The sequence below is a fragment of the Bidens hawaiensis genome, unplaced genomic scaffold (genome assembly GCF_021521415.1).
Source record: "Bidens hawaiensis isolate Kalapana, Puna unplaced genomic scaffold, B.hawaiensis_p1.1 tig00006387_1, whole genome shotgun sequence".
In the NCBI taxonomy this organism is placed as follows: Eukaryota; Viridiplantae; Streptophyta; class Magnoliopsida; order Asterales; family Asteraceae; genus Bidens; species Bidens hawaiensis.
Window position 1 is genome coordinate 1,289,697 of NW_027491429.1, and position 25,871 is coordinate 1,315,567.

At 35.3% G+C, this 25,871-nt stretch overlaps 1 long non-coding RNA gene and 2 pseudogenes across 1 annotated transcript in view; all 3 read left to right on the forward strand.

Moving 5' to 3' along the window:
- Positions 1-3,267: 3,267 nt before the first annotated feature.
- LOC143632333 (putative F-box protein At3g49980) lies at positions 3,268-4,493 on the forward strand (annotated as a pseudogene).
- A 242-nt stretch (positions 4,494-4,735) lies between these two features.
- LOC143632304 (uncharacterized) overlaps positions 4,736-25,871 on the forward strand; it is a 32,479-nt gene continuing 11,343 nt past the window's right edge. Inside the window, exon 1 of the long non-coding RNA XR_013153500.1 lies at positions 4,736-4,799. This is a non-coding gene — a long non-coding RNA (uncharacterized LOC143632304). The remainder of the gene's footprint in view (positions 4,800-25,871) is intronic.
- LOC143632383 (F-box/kelch-repeat protein At3g23880-like) lies at positions 6,319-13,847 on the forward strand (annotated as a pseudogene).

Here is a 25,871-nt window from a genome sequence, read left to right on the forward strand (position 1 = left end):
TTTTCTTACTTTTCAAGTAATTATATGTTAATATATATTCATTGCTACGTTACTTTCATTATATTGTTCTTGTTACCTTAATCAATTAATGTTGGCTTTTATTATAAAAACATGTGTAGGATGATGTGTTGATAATTTATTGTTGCTTGTCCCTCTGTCATGGTGTGAAGGTTATTCAACATAGCACATATTAGTTTTCTGTTCAAAGGGTTAATTATGTGCTGACTTAGAATTCTCGAATATGTGTGGATGTGAAAAACTCAAACAGATGGAAAAGGGCTTCAAATGTAAAAATGGTGTTAGGCTATGTGTAGTGGAGGGGCTATAATTGGGGGTGAATTGTGACACGTGGCGCCCAGTCAGCAAAGGGGGCGAATTTGTTTTTGGGGTGTAATGGTGTAGGGACTACAAGTTGGGCCCACAATATCTTTCTTTAATATTTTCTTTTTATAACTAAACTAATCAAATAAAAACCAATTTATTTAAATAATTAAATAAAAATGCATTAAAATTAAAAAGAAATACCAAAAAAAATAACTAAAAAAAATGCATAACTAAAAATATAAAAAAACATATAGCTCGGTTGGCGTACATGTTTAGGTTTGGGTCGGGAAATTGAAACAGTTAGCTCGGTTGGTTTAGATTCATCGGGTTCCACTGTAAGTTCATGTTCGGTTGGTTTTGCGAACCATGGTGTTGACCGAAAGGAGGGAATGGGTGGTTCGGTTGGTTCGGGTTGTTTCTAGGATTCATTTTGCATATACATATACACACACACAACATATATACATATACATACACACACAACATATATACATATACATATACATACACACACAACATATATACATATACATATACATATACATATACATATACATATACATATACATATACACACACATAAATATATGCACACACAATCCATACATGCTGGCCCCACCAGGAAAACAATTCGTCGGACAAGTTAATGTCGCCTCCCCACATTTCGCTCCACAATTCGCCTAGGAGGGCGGTGTTCGCGCCCCAAATCCCCCACTTTTCGCCCCTTTTCTCGCCCACTACACATGGCCTTAGAGTTTGATGGTTTTAGGGTTAGTTCATAAGCATTAATTTGGGGGTTTTGTTTTATTGTTTGTTTATGTTTTGAAAGTTAAGTCATTAAAGTACAAAGTTATGGTTGGTGACTAGTGTTATGTAGTTGGAACTGGAACTGAAACCGAACTGGTTAAACTAAAAGTTGACTGATATGGTTATGATATGTTTTCGCATGTCGTTTTAAAGTCGTTCGAGTTTGATTATTTTTTTTATTTTGTTATTGGGTTGTGATTTGTTTTTATTCTTAATGCTTACGTGTAACACGTGTGATGTGGTTTTCTTTTAATAAAGGGAGTTAAGGATATGAAAACACCGGTCATGTATCTGATTTGATTGTGAAAATCAATATTTTGATTTGTCGAATGATTGCAAATACTTTGTATTAATTTGAAAGCTGAAATAGATGATATGATGGTGATTGTAATACTTTTGACTTTTGAGTGTGGGATGAAATCTTTTACACATAATGAATCTTTAACAAAATTATTCGAATGTACTAAAAGACAATCAATATGATAAACTCTTCCTTATTTCGGGGTTTTTTATGACAAAATACCAAATGGTTATATACTTGAAATGCAAGAAATACCAAATAGGGTTTAAGGAAATGCAATTTCCATCTTCTCCTTGTGATGCGAGTTTGAGTGTAAATTTAGTGGCTTTGAATAATTGCATTCACTTGTGTGTTGGTTGTAGAGATATCTCTAATAGTTTCAAGTCTGATATCTGGAGGCTTGATGGCGATGAGTGGATTAAGATGTGGGCATTCATTAGTCCACAATATTCCCGGTCTTGGAGGCGTATACACGTACAGAGGAATGGGACTTGGCTCGCGATTTTGGAGGACAACAACTCTTTTAAGAGTATAGATCTGGAAGAGTGCTTAAAATAAATACGTTACTAGTCTTAAGCGTTTTTACTGTAAACGAGAAGGAGTGATATACTTGGAGACACTCATGTCTCCAGGCGAAGGTCAAAGACGCACATGGTCGGTCTACCCGGATGTTTTCTTAGTTTTCAAGTAATTATGTATGTCAAATCTACTCATTGTTATGTTTCTTCACTATATTGTTCTTGTTACATGAGTCAACTAGTCAACTAATGTTGCATTTTATCATAAAAGCATGTGTAGATGTGTTAATAACTTATTGTTGCTTATCCCTCTTATTGTTTACATGTGTGAATGTTATTCAAAATAAAACACATGAATACAAATTAACCTTCTTATATTAACCTTCATGAATGTATAGTCTGAAAAGTTTAAGGAAACACATTTTCTACCTTTACCTTGTGGTCAAGTTTAGGTGTGAAGTTAATGGTTTTCAATGATTGCATTTATTTGTGTGTCGATTATAGAGATACCCCTATGCTGAGGATGGATGGTGACGAGTGGATAAAAGTGACGGAATTTGCTAGCCCAAATAGTTATCAAATTATTATCGGTCATTGAGGCATATACACTTTAGGAGAAATGGGGATTGGTTAACGATTTGGGAGGACAACTCTTAGGGGGTGTTTGGTACAGAGAAAAAGAATGGGAAGAAATGGAAATAGAAATGGGAGAGAAATGGAATTGGAGAGAAATAGAAATGGGTGGAGAATTGACAATCATTTCCTTTGTTTGGTACAATAGAGAAATGGGTGGAGAAACGGGAGCAGAGACGTGATTAGGGTTCCGCCTCGGCATCATCATGGTGGAGAAATGGTGGCTCAGAGACGCGTCGCAACACCGCGAACGGAGTAGAGCGTCATCATCATCGCCGCGCAACATCAACACCGCGATTTAGGGTTCCGCCTCGCAACACCGCCTCGCGATTTAGGGTTTCGTTTTGGCTCAGAGACGCGAACGGACGTGGCTGCGTCGTCGGCCGCCGTGCCGGACGTCGGCATCATCATCACCATCGTCGGTCGGAGCATCATCATCATCATACGCGAACGGAGTAGAGCAGAGACGAGATTTAGAAGCAGAGAGAATTCTATTTCTCTTCCAAATGGAGAGAATTGGATTTCTCTACTTTTTGCCTACACCCAATTCTCAGAGAAAACCAATTCTCCGCCCAATTCTCCGCCTAATTCTCCCAAACAAGAGAAACCTAATTCTCCACCCTCAAATCTCTCTACCAAACACCCCCTTAGAGACATAGATATGAAACATAGCTTTTGAAAGCTAAATAAATTACATAAGAAAACTTATAAATTCAAATAACAAAAGTTGTACTTGTATAGTTTTATATGATGATAACAATTTCAATAATATATAACCATTACTAATCGTGACAGCAGTAAAATATATAACCCTAACAATTTACTAACAAGATCACGTTCCATATATAACAAGTCTCCTGTTTATTATTATATCAAGTTTCCTTATATTTATCAAATTCATCCTTATATATTATTTGTATTACACAATTTGTGGTGTAAAATTGCAAATCTTTGTATCATCATTCATGGCTTGTGTTCTTCCACAGCTTCCAATTGAAATAATACAGTCGGAGGTGCTACCATGACTTCCGGCCAAGTCCATAGGTCGTTTCCGATGTGTTTGTAAATCATGGAAGTCCTTCTTGTGTTCACCAGACTTCGCCCGAGCCCACCTCTGCTATAATACCAAATATAAACTTCTTCTACTTGATCAGCCAACCCAAACGTCTTTTCGTACACTTGATTGTGAACCCGTGAACCATGATTCAATTACCACCCGTCCTAGTCCGTTTATGGGTGAGGTGGTGATTTTAGCAAGTTTAGATGGATTGGTATGTGTAGCCCTTAAGAGCACGCGTGAATTAGCCTTTTGGAATCCACTCACCGGCGCTTGCAAGATTATTTGTACTAGTTTCGTTGTTAACACCTATTGTGCTTTTGCTTTCTACGTCGACTCTTCAAACGATTACAAACTTCTAAAAATAGTTTCTTACCATGGCGAGGGTTTTATATATTCCCGGAGATTAGACTCGTGGAGAAAGATTCCATGTTTAGAAAACAACATCATACGAAGGTGTAGTTGGTGGCAAGCTATATTCTTGGGTGAGAAAGTTTACTTCAAGCCGGAAAATTGGAGATCAGGAGGTCCACAACGCGGCCTTATCAGTTTTGATGTAGAGTCTGAAAAGTTTGAGGAAATACAGTTTCCACCTTTTCTTGTTGATGCAACTTTAGGTCCCATGAAAATAGTGGCTCTCAATGATTGCATTCACTTGTGTGTTGGTTATAAAGATATCTCTTATAAGGGTTTGAAGTGTGATATGTGGAGGATGGATGGTGACGAGTGGATAAAAGCGGCGACACTCGATGGCCAACGTTATCGGCCATTCACGCCATTCAGGCATATACACATCTGGAGGAATGGGATTGTTTGGCCGTTTTGGAGGACAAAAACTCTTTTAAGAATATAGATTTGGAAGATTACTTTAAAGGGGCATATTATTTTTTTCCTTGGCGTTTTGGTCATGAACAGAAAGAAGTGATATACATGGAGACTCTCTTGTCTCCATGTCTCCAGGCGAGTGGCGGCACATGATTGGCCTACCTTAATGTTTTCTTAGTTTTCAAGTAATTATATGTTAGTTTACTCATTATTATGTTACTTCATTAAAGGGATTCTTGTTACCTTAGTCATTTAATGTTGCATTTTATCATAAAAGCTTGTGTAGATGTGTTGATAATTTATATTGTTGCTTGTCCCTCTAACATGTGTGAAGGTTATTCTAACATATCCTATTGTTTAAAGTCATTATGTTTATCGAATTTATTAGGATATGTTTAAAAGTGAGTCATAGTACGTTAGTATTGTATAAAGAGTTTGATAGGGTTAACGATTTATGTGACGGTCAAGCATTCAGTTTTGTTATAAAGAAAAAAGTCGAACAAGTTTTTCAAATCGTGTATTCTCATGTTATCGGGCCTGATTTCTAACAAGATTACACTATACATTTGAAGTATTGCTGTTTTATATGGATAACGGTATGTTTAAAAATATACAAGCACTTGCAAAAATGAAACTTCTAATGGTATTGAACTTCTTGTATGGGATTTTATGTAGGCTTAAACTCACATAAATAACCTTTATGACATGGTAATTAAATACACTTGCTTTTTTCGAAAAAAATATATTAATTAGGCATTAGTCAGAAAACATTAAACTTTCAGAAAGAATTAAATTACAATAGTTTAAAAAATAATAAGATAACTTTTAAGTAATAATTTATGTCTTTTGCATAAAATATTAAGAGAAAATTATCTATCAAGCTTTATTTTTTTTTCCTAATACATAGACTTGATCTCACAACGTAATGTTGTTTTACCGCTTTTTTTTTCTCATGCCACATCAAAAAATATTTTTCTTCTTTTTTTTCCTCATATTTCCCTAAATATGATGGTGTCATCCTAAACCACTCAAAATTCAACCAGGAGAAAGCAAGAGCTATTCCCTTATTTTCAAGGGAAAAAATGGTCCCTCGGGATCCAGGAGGGTGGTGTTCACGCACGGGGTTACCGGGTTAGTGTTTCCTAGGAGTTCGTGGTGTTCACGCACCGACCAGTGTTTCCTAGGAGTTCCGACTCCCACCCCGTCCCATCTTAGGATCCATTTCATTTTCTATTTATATTACCTAAAAAATGCAAAAAAAAACACTCTCATTCATTTTACTATATATGTTGTACAATCTTATTTTAAGTGAAAGTTAAAAAAATATGACTACTTTATTCACAAATGAATATTAATAAGTTTTTGTTAAAATACATTTGACATTTTTTCTTAAAGCTCTAAAATTAGTCTCTTTAAGACCGGTGATTGTGGCTTAACGTCCGTGGCGTGAAGGGACGTAAAGGGCAAGGGCGTTGTGCTATGTTCCCACATAGCAGGTTATGTGGAGGTGGCTTCGACATGGATGATGGTAGCATCTTCCGGCTTCGGCGTTAAATCATAATAACCGGCCTAAGGAATTGTCATGGAATCGTGATCAACAATAAGATTTACATTTGATTATTAATTAATGAAATTAAATTTTAAACTTTAAAAACATAAAAATTATAAGTTTATAAAATTTATATTTCAAACACTGGAAATTTAAAAGTTAAAAAAATTAAAATTATGAAGTTATTGTGATGCAATACTAATTAATCAAATCCCTAAAAGTTAGTATACAATTTACTTAATCATAACAATATCACGTTTCCTTATATATTATTTGCAAATCTTTGTATCATCATTCATGTCTGATGGCTCGTGTTCTTCCACAGCTTCCAATTGAAATTGTACAGTAGGAGTTGCTACCACGACTTCCGGCTAAGTCCATAGGTCGTTTCCGGTGTGTTTGTAAATCATGGAATTTCTTCTTGTGGTCACTAGGCTGTTGATCAGTTTCTATAATCGATGATATAATGGAAACAAGGAAATATGTAATACCTGATAATCCAGTGATGTTTGAGATTGACATCTTCTTAATCTGATCGAGTTCCCCTTTAGGGTGTATGGTTAGGATGGAGATTAGGTGTTCTTGATGAACACGATTTGAGAGAGAGAGGTAGGGGATGATTCTTATGGTGTTATTATTCATCATTAGTTATTAACCTCTCTAGTAAGCTCTCTATATATACACCCAATGGGAAACCCTATTAATGTTAGTAAGGGTAATTCCGTCCATCAAGGATTTACCAGTTATAAACATAAGGTTATTTAGGTCAATGATCAATAATAAGATAAATAATTATAAGGGCCATATATAAATATATATAAAATATATATTTATTCTAACATTCTCCCACTTGGCCTAGTAATTATTTATTATGAGCATTAGATTAGTCTGATAAGAGGTTAATACTCATTTTAGTTCTAAACCCAAATTGCAGCAGAGAAATACAGTCGTTGAATCAATATTCGACTCAGGACCCCCATTAATCATACTACAACTCAAATTTAAAACCTAACTTTAGGATCAAATTGACAAATAAGCCCTTACCGTTGATTTGTATAATTAGTGTCTATACGTCTTTAGGCATGCATGAACGTATTTAGAGACAAAACAAATTTTCAACGTATGAGGAAAAATTAATAATTAATCATTCATAGTACGATACGCAGTTGCGCTTGGTCATTGGTAAAACCCGTCTCTATTATTGGCCATTTAGGAGACTTATGGGTGACAGACCTTTAATTAGTGGATCCATAAGCATATCATGAATGCATTCGATACAAAAGTTTAGTTTCCTCTATTTGTTCTTAAGTCATAAGCGAACAATAATTTAGACTTGTATCGAATTCTAATGCAGCTCCGCTTGAACTGTTACTGTTCAAGAAATAAGGGTAGCTGACTTTATCACAATAAGTCTTCAATATTGGATTTATATGAAGTTAATAAATTATGAGTCAACTGATAAAGTTTTCCAACAACATTTAGTGACACGTTGCGTTATGATCAGCAACATATTATGTCATTATAACTTAGGTCGTTGTTATCAGTTAGTTAGGACTCCTTCATGAGATAGTAATGTCTGCTGACATAAGGATATACCCAGAAGTTGACAAAGTTAGAATATTAGTAGTCAACCGTTTTTTAGTTCTCACTTCTTCTTCTTTAAATTATTGTGTCTCGTTTCTTAGAGATATTGTGATATTTTATCAGATGCTTCACAATAGAAATAATTAGTCTAGTGTTTAGCAATGTGACCAATATCTAAACGAGTATAGATTTGAACCTTCTTAAGGCATCTAATTAATGATGCATAAGGAAATAATCTCATTTATCCTATTAGCCTCTAAAGGAGAGCAATATTGTATGTTACAAGTGTAAGGACCCGTTTCATGTAAAACATATAAAACTAATGAGTCTATCTCGGTGTATTTTGATAACTATTAAATAAGAGGTATCTCCGAGATTGATTAGGTCAAGATATGCGTTAACAATACTTTGACTCATGTAACATATACTTGTCAAAAGAATGTCATCTATATAAGGACAAGTTTACATTAGTTGCTCCCACTCATCTTGAGGTAGGTAAATCAATCCACTTAGTTCTTGATGAAGAGAGTTGCATTATGATTTCATTATTGATTCTTGCATCAACCCATACATGGATTTTATTGACTTACAAACTAAGTGTTCTTAACCTTCAGTTTAGAACTTACAGGTTATTTTACGAACATGTAGGCCAGTGTTAGGGAAAGTTGTTTTAATGTTCATGTAATGTAGCTCTAAATTATTATAAGCTACTAGAACAGTGATGATCCTCAAAGTAACCTTTTGTAAGACAAGGAACTAGGTTCTTTGATAATTTATTCCCTCTTGAGTATACCTTTATCAATCAATCATACCTTTAGTGTATTAACGTTATTCATTCAGATTTAGTTTAGTAATGACTACCTTTTAGGTAATTCAACCAAATCCCAAACGTTATACTATTTTAGAAGATTGATTGATACTAATGGTTTAATTGGAAGAGGTAGGATCATTAAACCTTCCAAAATCCATTTAATCTTTAGTCAGGTAGGGTACATAATCATCAAAGTTAGTAGGCCTTTGAGACCTAGATGACCTCCTGAGTTGATTATTGGGTTTATAAGGAGTTTCATATTTTCAGGTATATTAGGAGCAATATTAGTTTCTAAGTATGTAAGAGTTGGTGCAGTATGGTGTACTAGAGGTGTAATCGGAGTTAAAGTAAGCGACAATCTCTCCCCCCGCGTCTTGTACTTAGCCAAGTTATGATAAGGACTTTTACTGCTCCTACTGACCTTAGAAATATGTAAGAATTCAGCATGCTTAGGGTCAACATCAGAAGACCAATAAATTCTAATTGAGGATTATATTAATTAGTCTTGGTAAGAAATATAAGTTTTCCCATATTTAGGTATCCAACAAAATTTGTTAGGAGTAGCATTAAATGTTAAGGAGACAAGATATAATGGAGCAGTGTCTTATACAAGGGATGTTTTATGAGGTAGATTAAGTTGTTTCTCCCCCATCTCTTGCATATAAGGACACTCAGTGCTCCCACTGATCTTTTAGGCCTCTAAAACTCCATACAAGTTTTGGCGATTCATGTCATAGGAAACTTTCATACAGTTTAGACTTGATTTCCTTATTGTCCATATTTCATAAGAAATTTTAAGGACATATTTAGAAGGAATACTGATAAGTATATATGAATTGATTTCTTTAAAGAACTTGTCCAGTAGGAAACAGATTAGATACAAGTTGATATTCTTCTAAGCTCCACTAATAGCAGTGAATTTTAACTTATGGTGGACCTCACTTACTCCCTTTATCCAGTTTATATTTAGGGCATTTAACACATGCTTTCAAATCACTAAGAATGAGATTTAATGGCAATTCATCCTTTGTCAACCGAGTCATGATTTCTCATGAAAATTTTGGTCTTAATGGATGAAGTACGTAAGTCTCATTTATCTTTTGTTAAATTCTCATTTCTATGATAACAAAAGGTTGTGAAATTTGTAGCATCGCTTAGTTTTATCTTATAAGGTTTCTATTCAGATAATAACGACCGATAATATGATAGTTTTAGTTAGTAGTGACTTTGTTTTGGTCATTTAAAACCTTATAACTGTCAAAATGTAGCTTTAGTATTGATACTAAATTCTGAGTAAACTCTAGAATGTTTAAGGTATCATAAAGCTTAATACAAAACAGCTTTTATGGTTCTTACAACCTTAACATTAAATGAGTCACTGACTCTCATCTTAATTATTATCGATTTCTGATAAGGAAACGTATAAAACTAAACTCAACTAACATGTGTTAATAGGGATATTAATATTAGTGGAGTTAAATATCATTAATTGGTAACTACCTTTCTTAGCCAACTGTTCCCTTGAGGTATGGATAGTCTCTTTGCTCGTGCCTAGTCTAATGGCATGATTTTGCAGTGAGACTTTCCCTTTGAGAACTTAGAGCTGGAAGCAGTACTTGTATTTTGTTTCAAGACTTTAGAACTATCATCTTTTAAGGTTTAGTGGTAATAAGGTGAATAACATTTGATTTTCAATTTTAGGCATTCCTTTTCCTGTACATATATTGCTAGCAACACACTCAGTTTCCTTTAGTACTTCTGAGTGTTTATAGTTGATTCTTAAGGCATCTAATTGTACTGGTGGAAAAGTAATACACTGAAAAGACTTCATTAAGTTCCATGTATAAGCTCTCAGTTTATGGGTCATGGAATTAAATATTAGGATGTATTCACAAATGCCAATTAACCTTTTTATTTAGAATTAGAGTGTTTTGCATGCATCTTAGGAATTGTTTTGACTCTATTATTTCCATAGAAAAAAAAAAAACGTTAGTCTTAGGAATTTTAGAATCCGTAATTGCTCACCTGATAGGAATCATGTAAGGAGTTCTTGATTATCATAAGAGACATATTTATTTATCCCACTGATTATGCTCAAGTGTTTTTCTGTAATACTTTTATCAGAATGAGCAGTAAGAATTTCAAGTCTTTAAGGATAATCAAGACTCAAAAGGGCAAATTTTATAAGACCCTTTTAGAAGCAAAACTCTTCTTAGGTTTTGTAATAAGAGTGGATGATTTAGGTTTGAGATTCAAACTTTATAGAAGAATTTTAGAGTGATTTATGTTATGGGTAATCTAATAAGGCAGACTGAAATTAGGATCATTAATGAAGGATCATTAATGTAAGGATCATTATGAAGATGTGATAATTTTAAGTATAACACCAAAATTAATTTTATTATACTTAAATAAAATAGATCACCGTTGGGCAGAAAATGTATTATTTAAGTATAAAATTCTTGTGCGAAAATAATTGTAACAAATCACCGTTGGGCAGAATTGGAACAATCAAGTTGTTATGCACAAGGTAAGTTTGCAATACATAAATGTAACAAATCACCGTTGGGCAGAATTGAGACATTTAAGGTATTTAAGGCAAAGTTAATGTCATTTGAGTATCTAGCAATTTTAGGATACTCATCTTTTAGATGACTATGCTTAGTTAGACTAAAACAACTTTGTTAAGCTACCACATCACCATTGGGCAGAAGTGAACTCATGAAGTGTTGTTTAAGTTAAGCAAAACTAAAGTCATGCGAATGTCTGATAATGTTAGGACATACACTTTTAAGTGACATACTTAATTAGGCTTAAATAACAATATTAGGTTACACATCACCGTTGGGCAGAAGTGAACTATAAGTGTTATTTAAGTTAAGTAATTTAACGGAGCAGGGCCCCTTAATCAGTTAGGTTATATATAAGGGTTTCTGATCATTTCGCAACATGTAAGATATAAGTAAAGTTGCGATTTCTTCGAAGTGATGTTGCGAATTTGGTTAGGGGATTTTAGATGTTGCGAACAGTGCAGTCATAAGAGATGTTGCGATTGATGTTTTATAAGAGATGTTGCGAATGATGTTGTTATGAGAGATGTTGCGAATGGAGTTGTTGTGATGTAATCAGCATTGTTGCGATTTAAAACACTCGCAACGTAATTGTTGCGATTAAGAGTACTCGCAACATCCTGTGATTTTATGGGCTGATCGCAACATCAATAGGTAATACTCGCAACATCTTGCAAAATTAGCTCGTCGCAACATCTTAAGTAATACTCGCAACATCTTAAGGTTCGCAACATTAGTGACTTTTCGCAACATATGTCCCTTCGCAACATTCTGTGATGCTAGGTTCTGATCGCAACATAATTAGTGGACATTCGCAACATGTTACTCGCAAGATAATATGTAATTCTCGCAACATCATGCGATTTCGCAACATTTCATTTGTTGCGATTAGAGTCCAGTTGTTGTGAATAGATGCCTTGATTCGCAACATTAGCAGAATTCGAAAAGAATAATCAACCTGATAACCTTTTCCTAATTTTAAGGGATTTGGGAGATTCTGTTATAAAGTTTTAGATTATCTCAAAATTTAATAAGATTTCAAAATTATATCTTTTATCTTATTTAAAAGATTTTGAAATTAAACTTAGAGATAATGTTATCTCTTTAAAGTTTTAGATTATCTCTAATTTTAATAAGATTTCAAAATTATATCTTTTATTTTATATTAAAGATTTTGAAATTAAACTTAGAGATAATATTATTTCTTTAAAGTTTTAGATTATCTCTAATTTTAATAAGATTTCAAAATTATATCTTTTATTTTATTTAAAAGATTTTGAAATTAAACTTAGAGATAATATTATCTCTTTAACAGATTTCATTTTCCCAAGTTAATCCTAATTAAGGTTAGTTTTCGAAAATTATGATGTTCTTCAAGAACATCTTCGAAAAAACAAGAACAGTTTCAAGAATTTTACGAAACTGTTTTCGATTATATTATCAGATTTAATACTGGAATCGAAATCTGAAAGTTTTGTAAAACAGATTTCGAAAATAATCAGGTTTTTATAATGAACAGGTTTTAATCAGACCTAACAATTCGTTAGAAGTAATACGAACATCAGATCCAATCAGTTTTATGATGATGATCAAAACCGTAAACATAAGGGTTTTAATCAAAAACTCGTTTCCTATTTTAATTCCAGTTTTTATGGACATCGAAGAAACTGATTAATCAACATCATGCTTTGATACCACATGTTGATCAGTTTCTATAATCGATGATATAATGGAAACAAGGAAATATGTAATACCTGATAATCCAGTGATGTTTGAGATTGACATCTTCTTAATCTGATCGAGTTCCCCTTTAGGGTGTATGGTTAGGATGGAGATTAGGTGTTCTTGATGAACACGATTTGAGAGAGAGAGGTAGGGGATGATTCTTATGGTGTTATTATTCATCATTAGTTATTAACCTCTCTAGTAAGCTCTCTATATATACACCCAAGGGGAAACCCTATTAATGTTAGTAAGGGTAATTCCGTCCATCAAGGATTTACCAGTTATAAACATAAGGTTATTTAGGTCAATGATCAATAATAAGATAAATAATTATAAGGGCCATATATAAATATATATAAAATATATATTTATTCTAACATAGGCTTCGCCCGAGCCCACCTACGCTATAATACCAAATATAAACTTCTTCTTCTTGATCAGCCAACCCGAACTTTTCGTACACTTGATTGTGAACCCGTGAACCATGATTCAGTCACCACTCGTCCTAGTCCGTTTATGGGTGATGTGGTGATTTTAGCAAGTTTAGATGGATTGGTATGTGTAGCCGTTAAGAACACACATGAATTAGCCTTTTGGAATCCACTCACCGGCGCTTGCAAGATTATTTGTACTAGTTTCGATGTTAAGATCTATAGTGTTTTTGCTTTATACGTCGACTCTTCTAACGATTACAAACTTCTAAATATAGTTTCTTACAATGGCGAGGGTTTTATATATTCCCGGAGATTAGACTTGTGGAGAAAGATTCCATGTTTAGAAAACAACATCATAAGAAGCTTTAATTGGTGGCAAGCTATATTCTTGGGTGACAAAGTTTACTTCAAGCTGGAAACTTGGAGATCGGGAGGTCCACAACGCGGCCTTATCAGTTTTGATGTGGAGTCTGAAAAGTTTAAGGAAATACAATTTTCACCTTTAACTTGTGGTGCAAGTTTTGGTATGAATTTAGTAGCTCTCAATGGTTGCATTAACTTGTGTGTTGTTTATGAATGTATCCCTTATGGGGGTTTTAAATTTGATATGTGGAGGATGGATGGTGACGAGTGGATAAAAATGGCGACATTCGATAGCCCAAGTCATTGTTCATTCAGGCATATACACATCAGGAGAAATGGGAATTAGTTGGCGATTTGGGAGGACAAGAACTCTTTTAAGAATATAAATTTGGAAGATCACTTTAAAGACCTATATTATTTTTTTTCATGGCCGTTTTGACCATGAACAAAGAGGAGTGATATACATGGAGACTCTAGTGTCTCCAGGCGAAGGTCAAAGACACTAATGATCGGTCTACGCTAATGTTTTCTTGCTTTTCATTTTCAAGTAATTATATCAGTATAATTATTGTTATGTTACCTTACTATATTGTTTTTGTTACCTTAGTCAATTTATGTTGCCTATTATTGTTATCTTAACATGTGTGAAGGTTATTCAAAATAATACATTAGTTTTCTATTCAAAAAACGCATTAGTTTTCTACGTCGACTCTTCTAACGATTATAAACTTCTACATATGGGTTGTTATATTGGCGGCACATTTATTTATTCCCATAGACTAGACTCATGGAGAAAGATTCCATGTTTAGAAAACATCATCATACCAATCTATAGTTGGTGGCCGCCTACATTCTTGGGCGAGAAAGTTTACTTCAAGTTTGCCAGTTGGGGATTGGGACTAGGTCCAGAATGCGGCCTTATCAGTTTTGACGTGGAGTCTGAAAATTTAAGAAAATACAATTATCACCTTTTCCTGATGATTCAACTTTAGGTGTGAAAGTAGTGGTTCTTAGTGATTGCATTCACTTGTGTGTTGGTTATAGAGAACCCCTTATGAGGGTTTTAAGTGTGATATGTGGAGGATGGATGGTGACGAGTGGATAAAAGTGATGGCATTTGATAGCACAAGTTATCGGCAATTCAGGCATATAAACATCATGAGGAATGGGAATTGTTTGGCCGTTTTGGAGGACACAAACTCTTTTAAGAATGTAGATTTGGAAGATTACTTTAAAGACACATATTATTTTCTTCCTGGGCGTTTTGACCATGAACGGGAAGGAGTGATATACATGGAGACTCTCGTGTCTCCATACAAAGGTCAAAGACGCACATGATCGGTTTACCCTAATGTTTTCTTAGTTTTCAAGTAATTATACTTAATTAAATTGTTCTTTTTACCTTAGTCAATTAATGTTGCATTTTATAATAAAAGCATGTGTTGATGTGTTGATAACTTACTGTTGCCTGTCCTCTAATTTTTACATGTGTGAAGATTATCCAAAATAATACACATTAATTTTCTGTTCAAAACTATGTTTAATCAAGTGCTGACTTAGCAGTTCATAATACGTGTAGATGTGAAAACTTTAATAGATTGAAAAGGGCTTTAAATGTGAAGTCTATGTCAGGTAAGACTTGAAGGCTTAATCTTATAAGTTTATCTAGTTGTTTAAAGTTATTATATATATCAAGTTTATTATTACGATAAGTTTAAAGGTGTTTTGAGTCATATTTGGATTATGTTTTTGAGTCTTGTATGGATAATTTGATAAGGTTAATTATTTACGTGTGGGTCAAGTTTTAGTTTTCTCATTATATAGAAAAAAGTCGCGGGTTGCTAAAATTGTATGTTCTCGTGTTTGATCACGGGGCCTGATTTCGATATTGTTTATTATACAGATAACGTTACCTTGAAAAAAAGTATAGACTATTAAGGGAGAATTCATATATTTTCCTACAAATTAAATAGTTTCCTCTTGGAGAGGTCCACAGTTAAACCAAATTCTGTAAATATGGGTGACCATCACTCAGATTGATTTGAACTCGGGGTTAGAAGCGTTACGGCCTTTTGGTGGATACACCGATGCCACCGAGCTAACGTCGTTAAAAAAACAAAGTTTAAGCATTAACTTTGTCTTAAATCATTTCTTTATACATAAAGGAAATTAGTGAATAGATAATGAATTTAAATCGTAACATAAGCTACATATGTAACAAGTTTACCGATTTCAGAAGACGAGAAGCCATATTGAAATTTATGAATTTTCTTTTTTTTTTTCTTTAGATTTGCATTACACATAAGCTAAATATATAACAAGTTTACCGAGTTAAGATAAGAGACCACCTCAAATAATAAGACTATTTAAACGCTTGTTACATTAGAACATGCCTTTTTAAAGTTTAATGCACGTTGAGTTTTTCTTTCTCATCGTATTATATTTTACCGTATTTGTCGTATTGCACAATAATTTATCATGCCATTGAAACAATATCAGAATACATCAAAGTTTATAATAATTTAAATTTAACAAATTAAAGTTTATAAATTAAAAACTTAAAAGTTAATGTTTATAATATTTAAAGTTCCAAATTGAAAATTCTAAAACTAAAAAATTGAAAATTGAAAATACGAAGTTATTGTGATTTTGTAATTGTTATATTATACAAATCAATATTTAAATTTCCATACATCAAACATCTTTCTTGTTGCAATATTAATTAACTATAATTATAATTCTGTATTATTTCATGCCTTGTATAATTACCTAATGATAACCAATATCACGCTCCATAAATATACAAGTCGGTCATGTTTATTATAATATAGAGTTTCCTCATATTATTTTGTATTACACATTTATATCATTGCAAATCTTTGTATCATTATTCATGACTTGTGTTCTTCCACAACTTCCAATTAAAATAATACAGTTGGAGGTGCTACCACGACTTCCGGCTAAGTCCATAGGTCGTTTCCGGTGTGTTTGTAAATCATGGAATTTCGTCTTGTGTTCACCAGGCTTCGCCCGAGCCCACCTCCCCTATAATACCAAATATAAACTTCTTCTTCTTGATCAGCCAACACAAACTTTCCGTACACTTGTGTGACATTCGTCAATTTCGGGTCTCGTTTGTATTTGTTTTTGTATTCGTTTATCATGTAAACCGACCCATTTTGTAAACCAAAGCTTATGATATAATCAAAATGATGGATTTTATGTTACAATATTGTTTTACACTTTTTGGGTCTTGAAAACATTCTTTTTGGTACTTAAAACTCTTTAAAAATGACTTAAACCAAACTTTGGGGACCATTATTGCCATTTACCAAAAACTTGTTTGACCATTTCAACCATCACATGCATATTTACCCTATTTGTATGAACCATACTCTTACCATTATAAAAGCAAGGCTCCATACACCATTTTGGTTGTTCATCTTCTCCAAATCTCTCTCAAATCCAGGTATTCATCTTCAACATTTTGTTATTTTGATTTCTTAAGGTCAACTAACTATAGTCTTTCATTTTAACTTGTTCATCTAATATTACTAACGCTTGAATATGGTGGTACAACATATATATAATACGCACCCCTTGTTTCCTTTATTTGTTACTTCACCGACTCCGGTTGGTTAAGTTTCGAATGTCATAAGGCAAGGCTTCATGGAGGACTTCGTGTTCTTGATATATATATTTACACACACATAACTTATTATACATATCACTTATGACTAACTTCTAACCCTTTTTAGTTTGTTCATCTTATTTACAAGTTCCATGGTGTGGGTTTGTATAAGACTAACTTCGGTTTAACCGAAACTAGTCCAAACCGGAAACCGAACTTTTGTTTACTAGTTTTGTTAAAATAGTTGTTTAAACATGTTTATTGCTAGATTTGAGTTTCAAAAATCATTTTTACAAGTTCTTTGATATTAAGCAGATGGAATCCATCTATGAACTCGTTGGGAGATGAAAACCGAACTAAACCGAAACTTTTGCTTAAAAAACTTGTTAACTTTTTAGTTGTAAAATTTAAGTTTTCTTCATTTATAAACCAATATACAAGTTCTATGATATTTGGGCATGTAGAAACCATCTATGAACTATTTGTGAGATGGAGACCGAACCAAACCGAACCATACCGACTTTTACTCGCTTAAGACACACAAGTGTGTTTTTAGCTATCAAGACTTTTATATTTCTTTAAAAATAGTTACAAACTGATTTTAATTATTTTATTAAGTACTTGGAATTGTTGGATAGATCTCATCACATAGTTTGGACCGACAAAACCGAACACTCGCTTAACGTGCGTTGTTAGTTCTAAACAATAGATCTACTTACTTGGTTAAGTGTTAGTATATTTTAATGTGTTATCTCATAACAATTAATATGTTGGAAAGTTGACTTTGGGTTTGACCATTTGTCAAGACCCGAACCGACAACCCGAACACTCGTTAAAGACCCGTTTTAGTATCTTTGTCCCAAAGGAACTTGCATTTTAGCATTTTTCCCACCTTATTACTTAACATTGGTTAAGTAAATATTAAGGTTATATACTTTAACCCGGTTTCGAGCAAACTTACGTTTTTAAAGGATTGTTATTATAAATTCTTAAATAGTTACATTTTAAACCTTGAACTTTAATTGTTTACTTTTTGCAACAGTTATTTTATTTAAAGATCTTCAACACAACCATTCTAAATCCAAGATTTTATTGTCATTTAGGCCTTGCTCGTTAAACTTCATCCGTCCGGTTATTCATCTTTTACCGATCAAGTTTTATACTTGAACGTGAGTAACTTCATACCCCGTTTTCTATCTTTTATTTTGGGGGTGACATTTCATCTTATCTAAACTAAATGTTTTATACTTGGGTCTTAAACCACAAACGTTGTTGTATACTTTACTTGAATAATTGCTCGATTTGGTGTTCTATGCTTATTTGCCTATGTGTTTATCGCTTTTGGATGGTGGAACTATAAATCCTAGACCATTTGGCAACCCCTCATGGCAAGGTGTCGTTAACGTAATGCAATTAATGATAACTATAAAATCCTAAACTATTTGGCAACCCCTTATAGTTGGGTGTCGCTAACTTGTTAGCGATAACTATTTATCCAAGTTTATAGCTATTATTTATGGTTTTGTATACTAGTTTTGTGGCTTTTCATACTATATATCTATTGTTCAAATTTATGAATTGCTCACCAACCTTTGTGTTGATAAACTTTATTTTATGAAATGTTACAGGTTTGCATCTAGGTTGATTTTGGAGTTCGGTGAAGAAAACGTCACAAATACCGTTAGGATATTAGCAAAAATGAACAATATTTGATTTGCTATATTTTGTTATATTTTGTTGTATTTGACTTATGAATATTTGGTTATGTGACATTTTCGATGTTGTGAAATGAAATGAGTTTGTTAAATATTGTCGCTTTAAATAGTGTCATGCGCTTATGAGCAAACGTTGCACCCCGGCATGTTCTGCCGCCTTTGGTCGGGGTGTGACAGATTGGTATCAGAGCCATGACAATTAAGATAGGTGGATAGACGTAACGACCTAGAATTGTTATGCTTAGGGTCCTATACGTGTGTTCATACGTGTTTATTCTATTTAATTGTTCATATCACATGTTTATTTATAAACTTGTTTAAAATTCACCAATATCCTAAATGTTCACATACACACACTTTCATAGTATTTCCAAGGTATCCTTACCTTACAACGCAAAAGTAGATTTTCATTGTGTTTTATGGATTACAAGATTAACTTGGATCCCGTTGTTTCAAATCCCTTAAAGGTTGCGTTTATATCGGGTTTGTAGCCATCATAGAAAACGAGACATTATAAAATGACCATTTGACAAAAAGATTCCAAGGATCGAAGGTGATTTACTTATCTGGGATGGTTGAGTTATAATGCTCGTTTTCTAAGCCATAAACCGTGTTATAAATGTCAATTCTTTAAATAGTCGAATGCGAGCGTTCCGGTCGCCGTCCTAATTTTCGGTGTTAAAACAATAGTACTACGGTGGTTCTTGTGCTAGTGTTTTAACATGACGTTGTATCTCGATTTATTGTGTTATCATTGTTATTTGAGTCTAAAACATGAAAAATTCGCGGTGATCTCGTGCACATGTTTAGACTCTAACGTGGTGTTTTATAAAACCTTTTACTTAGTGTTGGAATATCAAGTCGTGGTGATTTCACGCGCGATTTTTCCGACTCTATAAAATCTCAAAAATCTCAAATTTTCAAGCTTTAACTATCTCAAAATCATTTACGTTTTGTTTACGGTTTTGTTATTTATAAAAAAAGTTTTATATTTTATCTAACACTAACAACTTCTCCATACTAACTCTAGGATTTACAAAAATCAAAAAAATCGAAATCTTATTTTATTTTATACACCTTGGTATTCATTTCCTTTACCCAAAACTTATCCCATTTTCTTTATAAATTTTAGCATGCCTCCGCTAAGACGCCAACCGCGATGGGACTCCACCCGACGTATGGCCGCTCTTGTCGCCAAGCAAATGGCCGCTGTGATTCCCGAACTTATGACCCAAATACAAGCAAACCAACCCGCACCCGTTGTTGCACCTATTGAACCCGAACCCGCATCCTACTTGCTTAAACAATTTACTAGTGCCAACCCGGCCGAATTCTTTGGAACCAACTGTGCGACTACCTTGTTGCAATGGTTCGAATATGTGGAGAATGGTTTTTACACAGCGAATGCCCCGAAGCGAAAAAGACAAACTTCGCTTCAAGCATGTTTAGGGGAACCGCCCTAACATGGTGGGGTAGTGTTATGCACCTCCAAGGTACGGATGTGGCCATGGCTCTTCCATGGGCCGAGCTCAAGGCGCTTATGAAGAAAAAATTATGTCCCAAACACGAGCTCCAAAAGCTTGAGGAAGAATTTTGGAACCTAAAGCAAGAAAGTGGTGATAACGTCGCTTACTCACTCCGTTTCCATGAGCTGAGCATCCTTGTTCCCCATTTGGTTACCCCAACCGAACGTGAAATTGATAAATATATTGGGGGTTTACCGATGAAAATCCGGGACTCAGTCATGAGTAGCAAACCCGCGAACCTTAAGGAAGCCATCACATTAGCCGGTTGGCTATCGGAAAATCACGTGAAGGCGGGTACCCTAACCCTCAAGAAAGCAAGTGAGAAAGACAAGCCCGAGCCCGCTCCCCAAACCAAGGTTGAACCCACACCACAAGCTATTAACTACTCAAACTCTTTCCGACACAACAACAACAACAACAAAAAGAAACCCAAAACCAACTACCGAAATTATGCCGTCACCCAACCTCAACCACCACAACAAACCCAAACCCTCCCTCAAAACCGAAAACCTTATGTTGGGAACTCCCCGCTATGTAACACTTGCCAACTTCACCACCCAACAAACTCGCCTTGTCGCCAATGTACCATTTGTAACAGACTTGGCCATCTCAACACCACATGCTAATCCCCACTAAGAACCCAACCCAACCAACCTAACCAACCAAACCAACCAAGAATTTTTTCCCAAAATTCCCAAAACCGATATGCACCCTACCCACCAAACCAACCCCAACCACCCCGAGCTTGTTACAGTTGTGGAGATCCAAACCATTTCCGCAACAATTTCCCTCGCCTCACCTTTGCTAACCAAACCGTGACCGTACCTTACTAACAAACCCAAGCTTACCAAGTTCAAACCTACCAACCCCAAATTCCCCAACTCAATGCATCACTCATCCAACCCATCCAAGCACCACCTCCACCTCCACAACAAGCACCTCAAGTCAACCATGGTAATCAAGGGCGAGCTTTTATGATGAATGCAAATCAAGCTCAAGTGGAAAACGATGTTGTGAACGGTATGTTTTTGGTGAACTATCATTTGGCTTCTATTTTATTTGACACCGGTGCCGATAGAAGTTTTATTTCTTTGAAATTTGAGTCGAAACTTGCGATGCCTCGAACTAAACTTTCCCGACCGTTCTCTGTTGAAGTCGCCAATGGAAATTCTATTACCATCAATTCCGTCGTCCGCGATTGTTCTCTTATTCTCTCTAAGCATAAATTCTCCATTGATCTCATCCCGATGCAAATGGGTAGCTTCGATGTCATAGTAGGCATGGATTGGTTATCTTTGCACCGTGCCTAAGTCGTTTGTTTTGATAAATTCATTCGCATCCCGCTCATCAACGGTAAAATTCTTAAGGTCTTTGGAAATGCAACGCCCCGAAGGCTAAATCTCATGTAGTGTGCTCAATCGTAAAAGTACTTACGCCAAAAGTATATGTTCCGTTTCTAGCTCTCTCTGTGACAAAAGACAAAAAGGAAAGGAAGATTCAAGATATTCCTATTGTTCGTGATTTCCTTGATGTCTTTCCCGATGATGTTACCGGTCTTCCTCCCATTCGTCTGATTGAATTCCAAATCGATCTTGTGCCCGACGCGATGCCCGTGGCCAAGGCTCCTTATCTTCTAGCCCCGTCGGAAATGCAAGAACTGTCAAACCAACTCGAAGAACTTTCCGATAAAGGCTTCATTCGTCCAAGCTCTTCTCCTTGGGGCGCTCCCGTTCTCTTCGTGAAAAAGAAGGATGGTTCGTTTCGTATGTGCATTGATTATCGTGAACTCAACAAGCTTACTATTAAAAATCGTTATCCATTGCCACGTATCGACGACTTATTCGACCAACTTCAAGGCGCAACTTGTTTCTCCAAAATTGATCTTTGATCGGGTTATCATCAATTGCGTGTTCGCGAAGAAGACATTCCAAAAACCGCTTTCCGTACTCGATATGGACATTTCAAATTTTTGGTTATGCCCTTCGGGTTAACAAATGCACCCGCGGTATTTATGGACCTCATGAACCGCGTTTGCAAACCATTCCTTGATAAATTCGTTATTGACTTTATTGATGACATCCTTATCTTTTCTAAATCTAAAGCCGAACATGAACATCATTTGCGTTCCATTCCCGAGCTCCTTAGAAACGAACAACTCTATGCCAAATTCTCCAAATGTGAATTTTGGCTCGAGGAACTTCAATTTTTGGGACATATCATAAACGACAAAGGTATTCATGTTGATCCCGCTAAAACTGAGGCCGTTAAGGATTGGAAAACTCCAACGACTCCCACGGAAATTCGATCCTTCCTCGGTTTGGCCGGATATTATCGTCGTTTCATTCGGAATTTTTCCAAAATCTCTTTGCCTCTTACCTCTCTCACCCATAAGGGACAACCCTTCGATTGGAGTTCGAAGCAAGAGGAAGCCTTTTGTACTCTCAAGGACATGCTTTGCAATGCTCCCGTTCTAACCCTTCCCGATGGAAACGACGATTTTGTTGTATTTTGCGATGCCTCCCATCAAGGCCTTGGTTGTGTTCTCATGCAACGAGGTCAGGTAATCGCATACGCATCAAAGCAACTTAAGGTCAACAAGAAGAACTATACGACTCACGATCTCGAACTTGGTGCCGTCGTTTTTGCTCTCAAAATCTGGAGACATTACCTTTATGGTACAAAATGTGTGGTTTTTAATGATCATAAAAGCCTTCAACACATTTTCGACCAAAAAGAAAGACAACGACGATGGGCCGAATTACTTAGTGATTACGATTGCGAGATTCGCTACCACCCCGGTAAAGCGAATGTTGTCGCCGACGCCCTAAGTCGAAAGGTTAATGTTAAATCCGTTCTACTTCTAAGCGTCATTGTTCAAACCGATCTTCAAATTCGTATCTTTCAAGCTCAATGCACCTCTGTCGAAGAAGGTAATATGTACGATGAAATGTCATGTGGAGCCGAACTTCAACTCGAAACCAAACCCGATGGCCTTTTGTATTTTCTCAATCGTTTGTGGGTTCCCGATCGCGATGACCTTCGTACTTGTATTCTCGACGAAGCTCATAATTCTCATTATTCCGTTCATCCCGGTGCGGATAAGATGTATTTCGATCTTCGTGCTACCTTTTGGTGGCCGGGTATGAAAAGGACGTAGTGTTGTTTGTATCTAAATGTCTTACTTGCTCGAAAGTCAAAGCCGAACATCAAAGACCTTTTAGTCTACTCGAGCAACCACCGATTCCCGTTTGGAAATGGGAAGACATTGCTATGGACTTTATCACCAAATTACCCAAAACCCAAAAAGGCAACGATAGCATTTGGGTGATCATCGATCGATTAACCAAATCTGCTCATTTCATTCCGATCCACGAGAAGTATTCTGTCGAGCAGCTTGCTCAAATCTATGTTCGGGAAATCGTATGCCGACACGGTTTTCCATTGTCTATCATCTCCGACCGCGATGCCCGTTTTACCTCTCATTTTTGGCGTTCACTTCAAGAAGCTTTGGAAACACGTCTCGATCTTAGCACCGCTTATCATCCTCAAACGGACGGTCAATCCGAACGTACAATCCAAACTCTCGAGGATATGCTACGAGCATGTGTTCTTGATTTCGGTGGGAATTGGGATTCTCATCTTCCGTTCATCGAGTTCTCCTACAACAATAGCTACCACTCTAGCATTGATGTGGCTCCTTTTCAAGCTCTTTACGGTTGTAAATGTCGTTCCCCCGATTTGTTGGAACGAAATCGGTGAAGCTTAAATCACGGGACCCGAAATGGTCCAAGAAGCCACCAATGTCATTAATCAAATCCGTAAGAATCTCCTAGCCGCTAGAGATCGTCAGAAGAGTTATGCCGATAAACGGCGAAAACCGATCGAATTTAATGTTGACGATCTTGTCATTCTAAAAGTATCCCCTTGGAAGGGGGTAGTCCGTTTTGGAAAGAAGGGTTAACTGGCTCCTCGTTTCGCTGGTCCTTTCAAAATTCTTGAGCGTGTTGGGAAAGTAGCGTATCGACTTGAACTGCCGCAAGAACTTGCCGGTGTTCATCCGACATTTCATGTTTCGAATCTTAAAAAGTGCCAAACCTAGGGTAATCTCCATATACCTCTCGACGAAGTTCCTGTTGATAAGTCTATGATTATGGTTGAACGACCCGTTGAGATTTTGGATCGCAACGAGAAGAAAACCAAGCGTAGTCGTATTCGGTTAGTAAAATTTCGATGGGAATCACGTCGTGGCGCGGAGTTTACTTGGGAACGAGAAGACGCAATGAAAGAGAAGTATCCACATTTGTTTGCATCATCATCTTCATCTTAATTTCAGGACGAAATTTCCTAAAGTAGTAGATACTGTGACATTCGTCAATTTCGGGTCTCGTTTGTATTCGTTTATCATATGAACGGACCCATTTTGTTAACAAAAGCTTATGATATAATCAAATGATGGATTTTATGTTACAATATAGTTTTACACTTTTTGGGTCTTGAAAACATTCTTTTTGGTCCTTAAAACTCTTTAAAAATGACTTAAACCAAACTTTGGGGACCATTATTGCCATTTACCAAAAACTTGTTTGACCATTTCAACCATCACATGCATATTTACCCTATTTGTATGAACCATACTCTTACCATTATAAAAGCAAGGCTCCATACACCATTTTGGTTGTTCATCTTCTCCAAATCTCTCTCAAATCCAAGTATTCATCTTCAACATTTTGTTATTTTGATTTCTTAAGGTCAACTAACTATAGTATTTCATTTTAACTTGTTCATCTAATATTACTAACGCTTGAATATGGTGTTACAACATATATATAATACACACCCCTTGTTTCCTTTATTTGTTACTTCACCGACTCCGGTTGGTTAAGTTTCGAATGTCATAAGGCAAGGCTTCATGGAGGACTTCGTGTTCTTGATATATATTTACACACACATAACTTATTATACATATCACTTATGACTAACTTCTAAACCTTTTTAGTTTGTTCATCTTATTTACAAGTTCCATGGTGTGGGTTTGTATAAGACTAACCTCGGTTTAACCGAAACTAGTCCAAACCGGAAACCGAACTTTTGTTTACTAGTTTTGTTAAAATAGTTGTTTAAACATGTTTATTGCTAGATTTGAGTTTCAAAAATCATTTTTACAAGTTCTTTGATATTAAGCTTATGGAATCCATCTATGAACTCGTTGGGAGATGGAAACCGAACTAAACCGAAACTTTTGCTTAAAAGACTTGTAGTTAACTTTTTAGTTGTAATATTTAAGTTTTCTTCATTTATAAACCAATATACAAGTTCTATGATATTTGGGCATGTAGAAACCATCTATGAACTATTTGTGAGATGGAGACCGAACCAAACCGAACCATACCGACTTTTACTCGCTTAAGACACACAAGTGTGTTTTTAGCTATCAAGACTTTTATATTTCTTTAAAAATAGTTACAAACTGATTTTAATTATTTTATTAAGTACTTGGA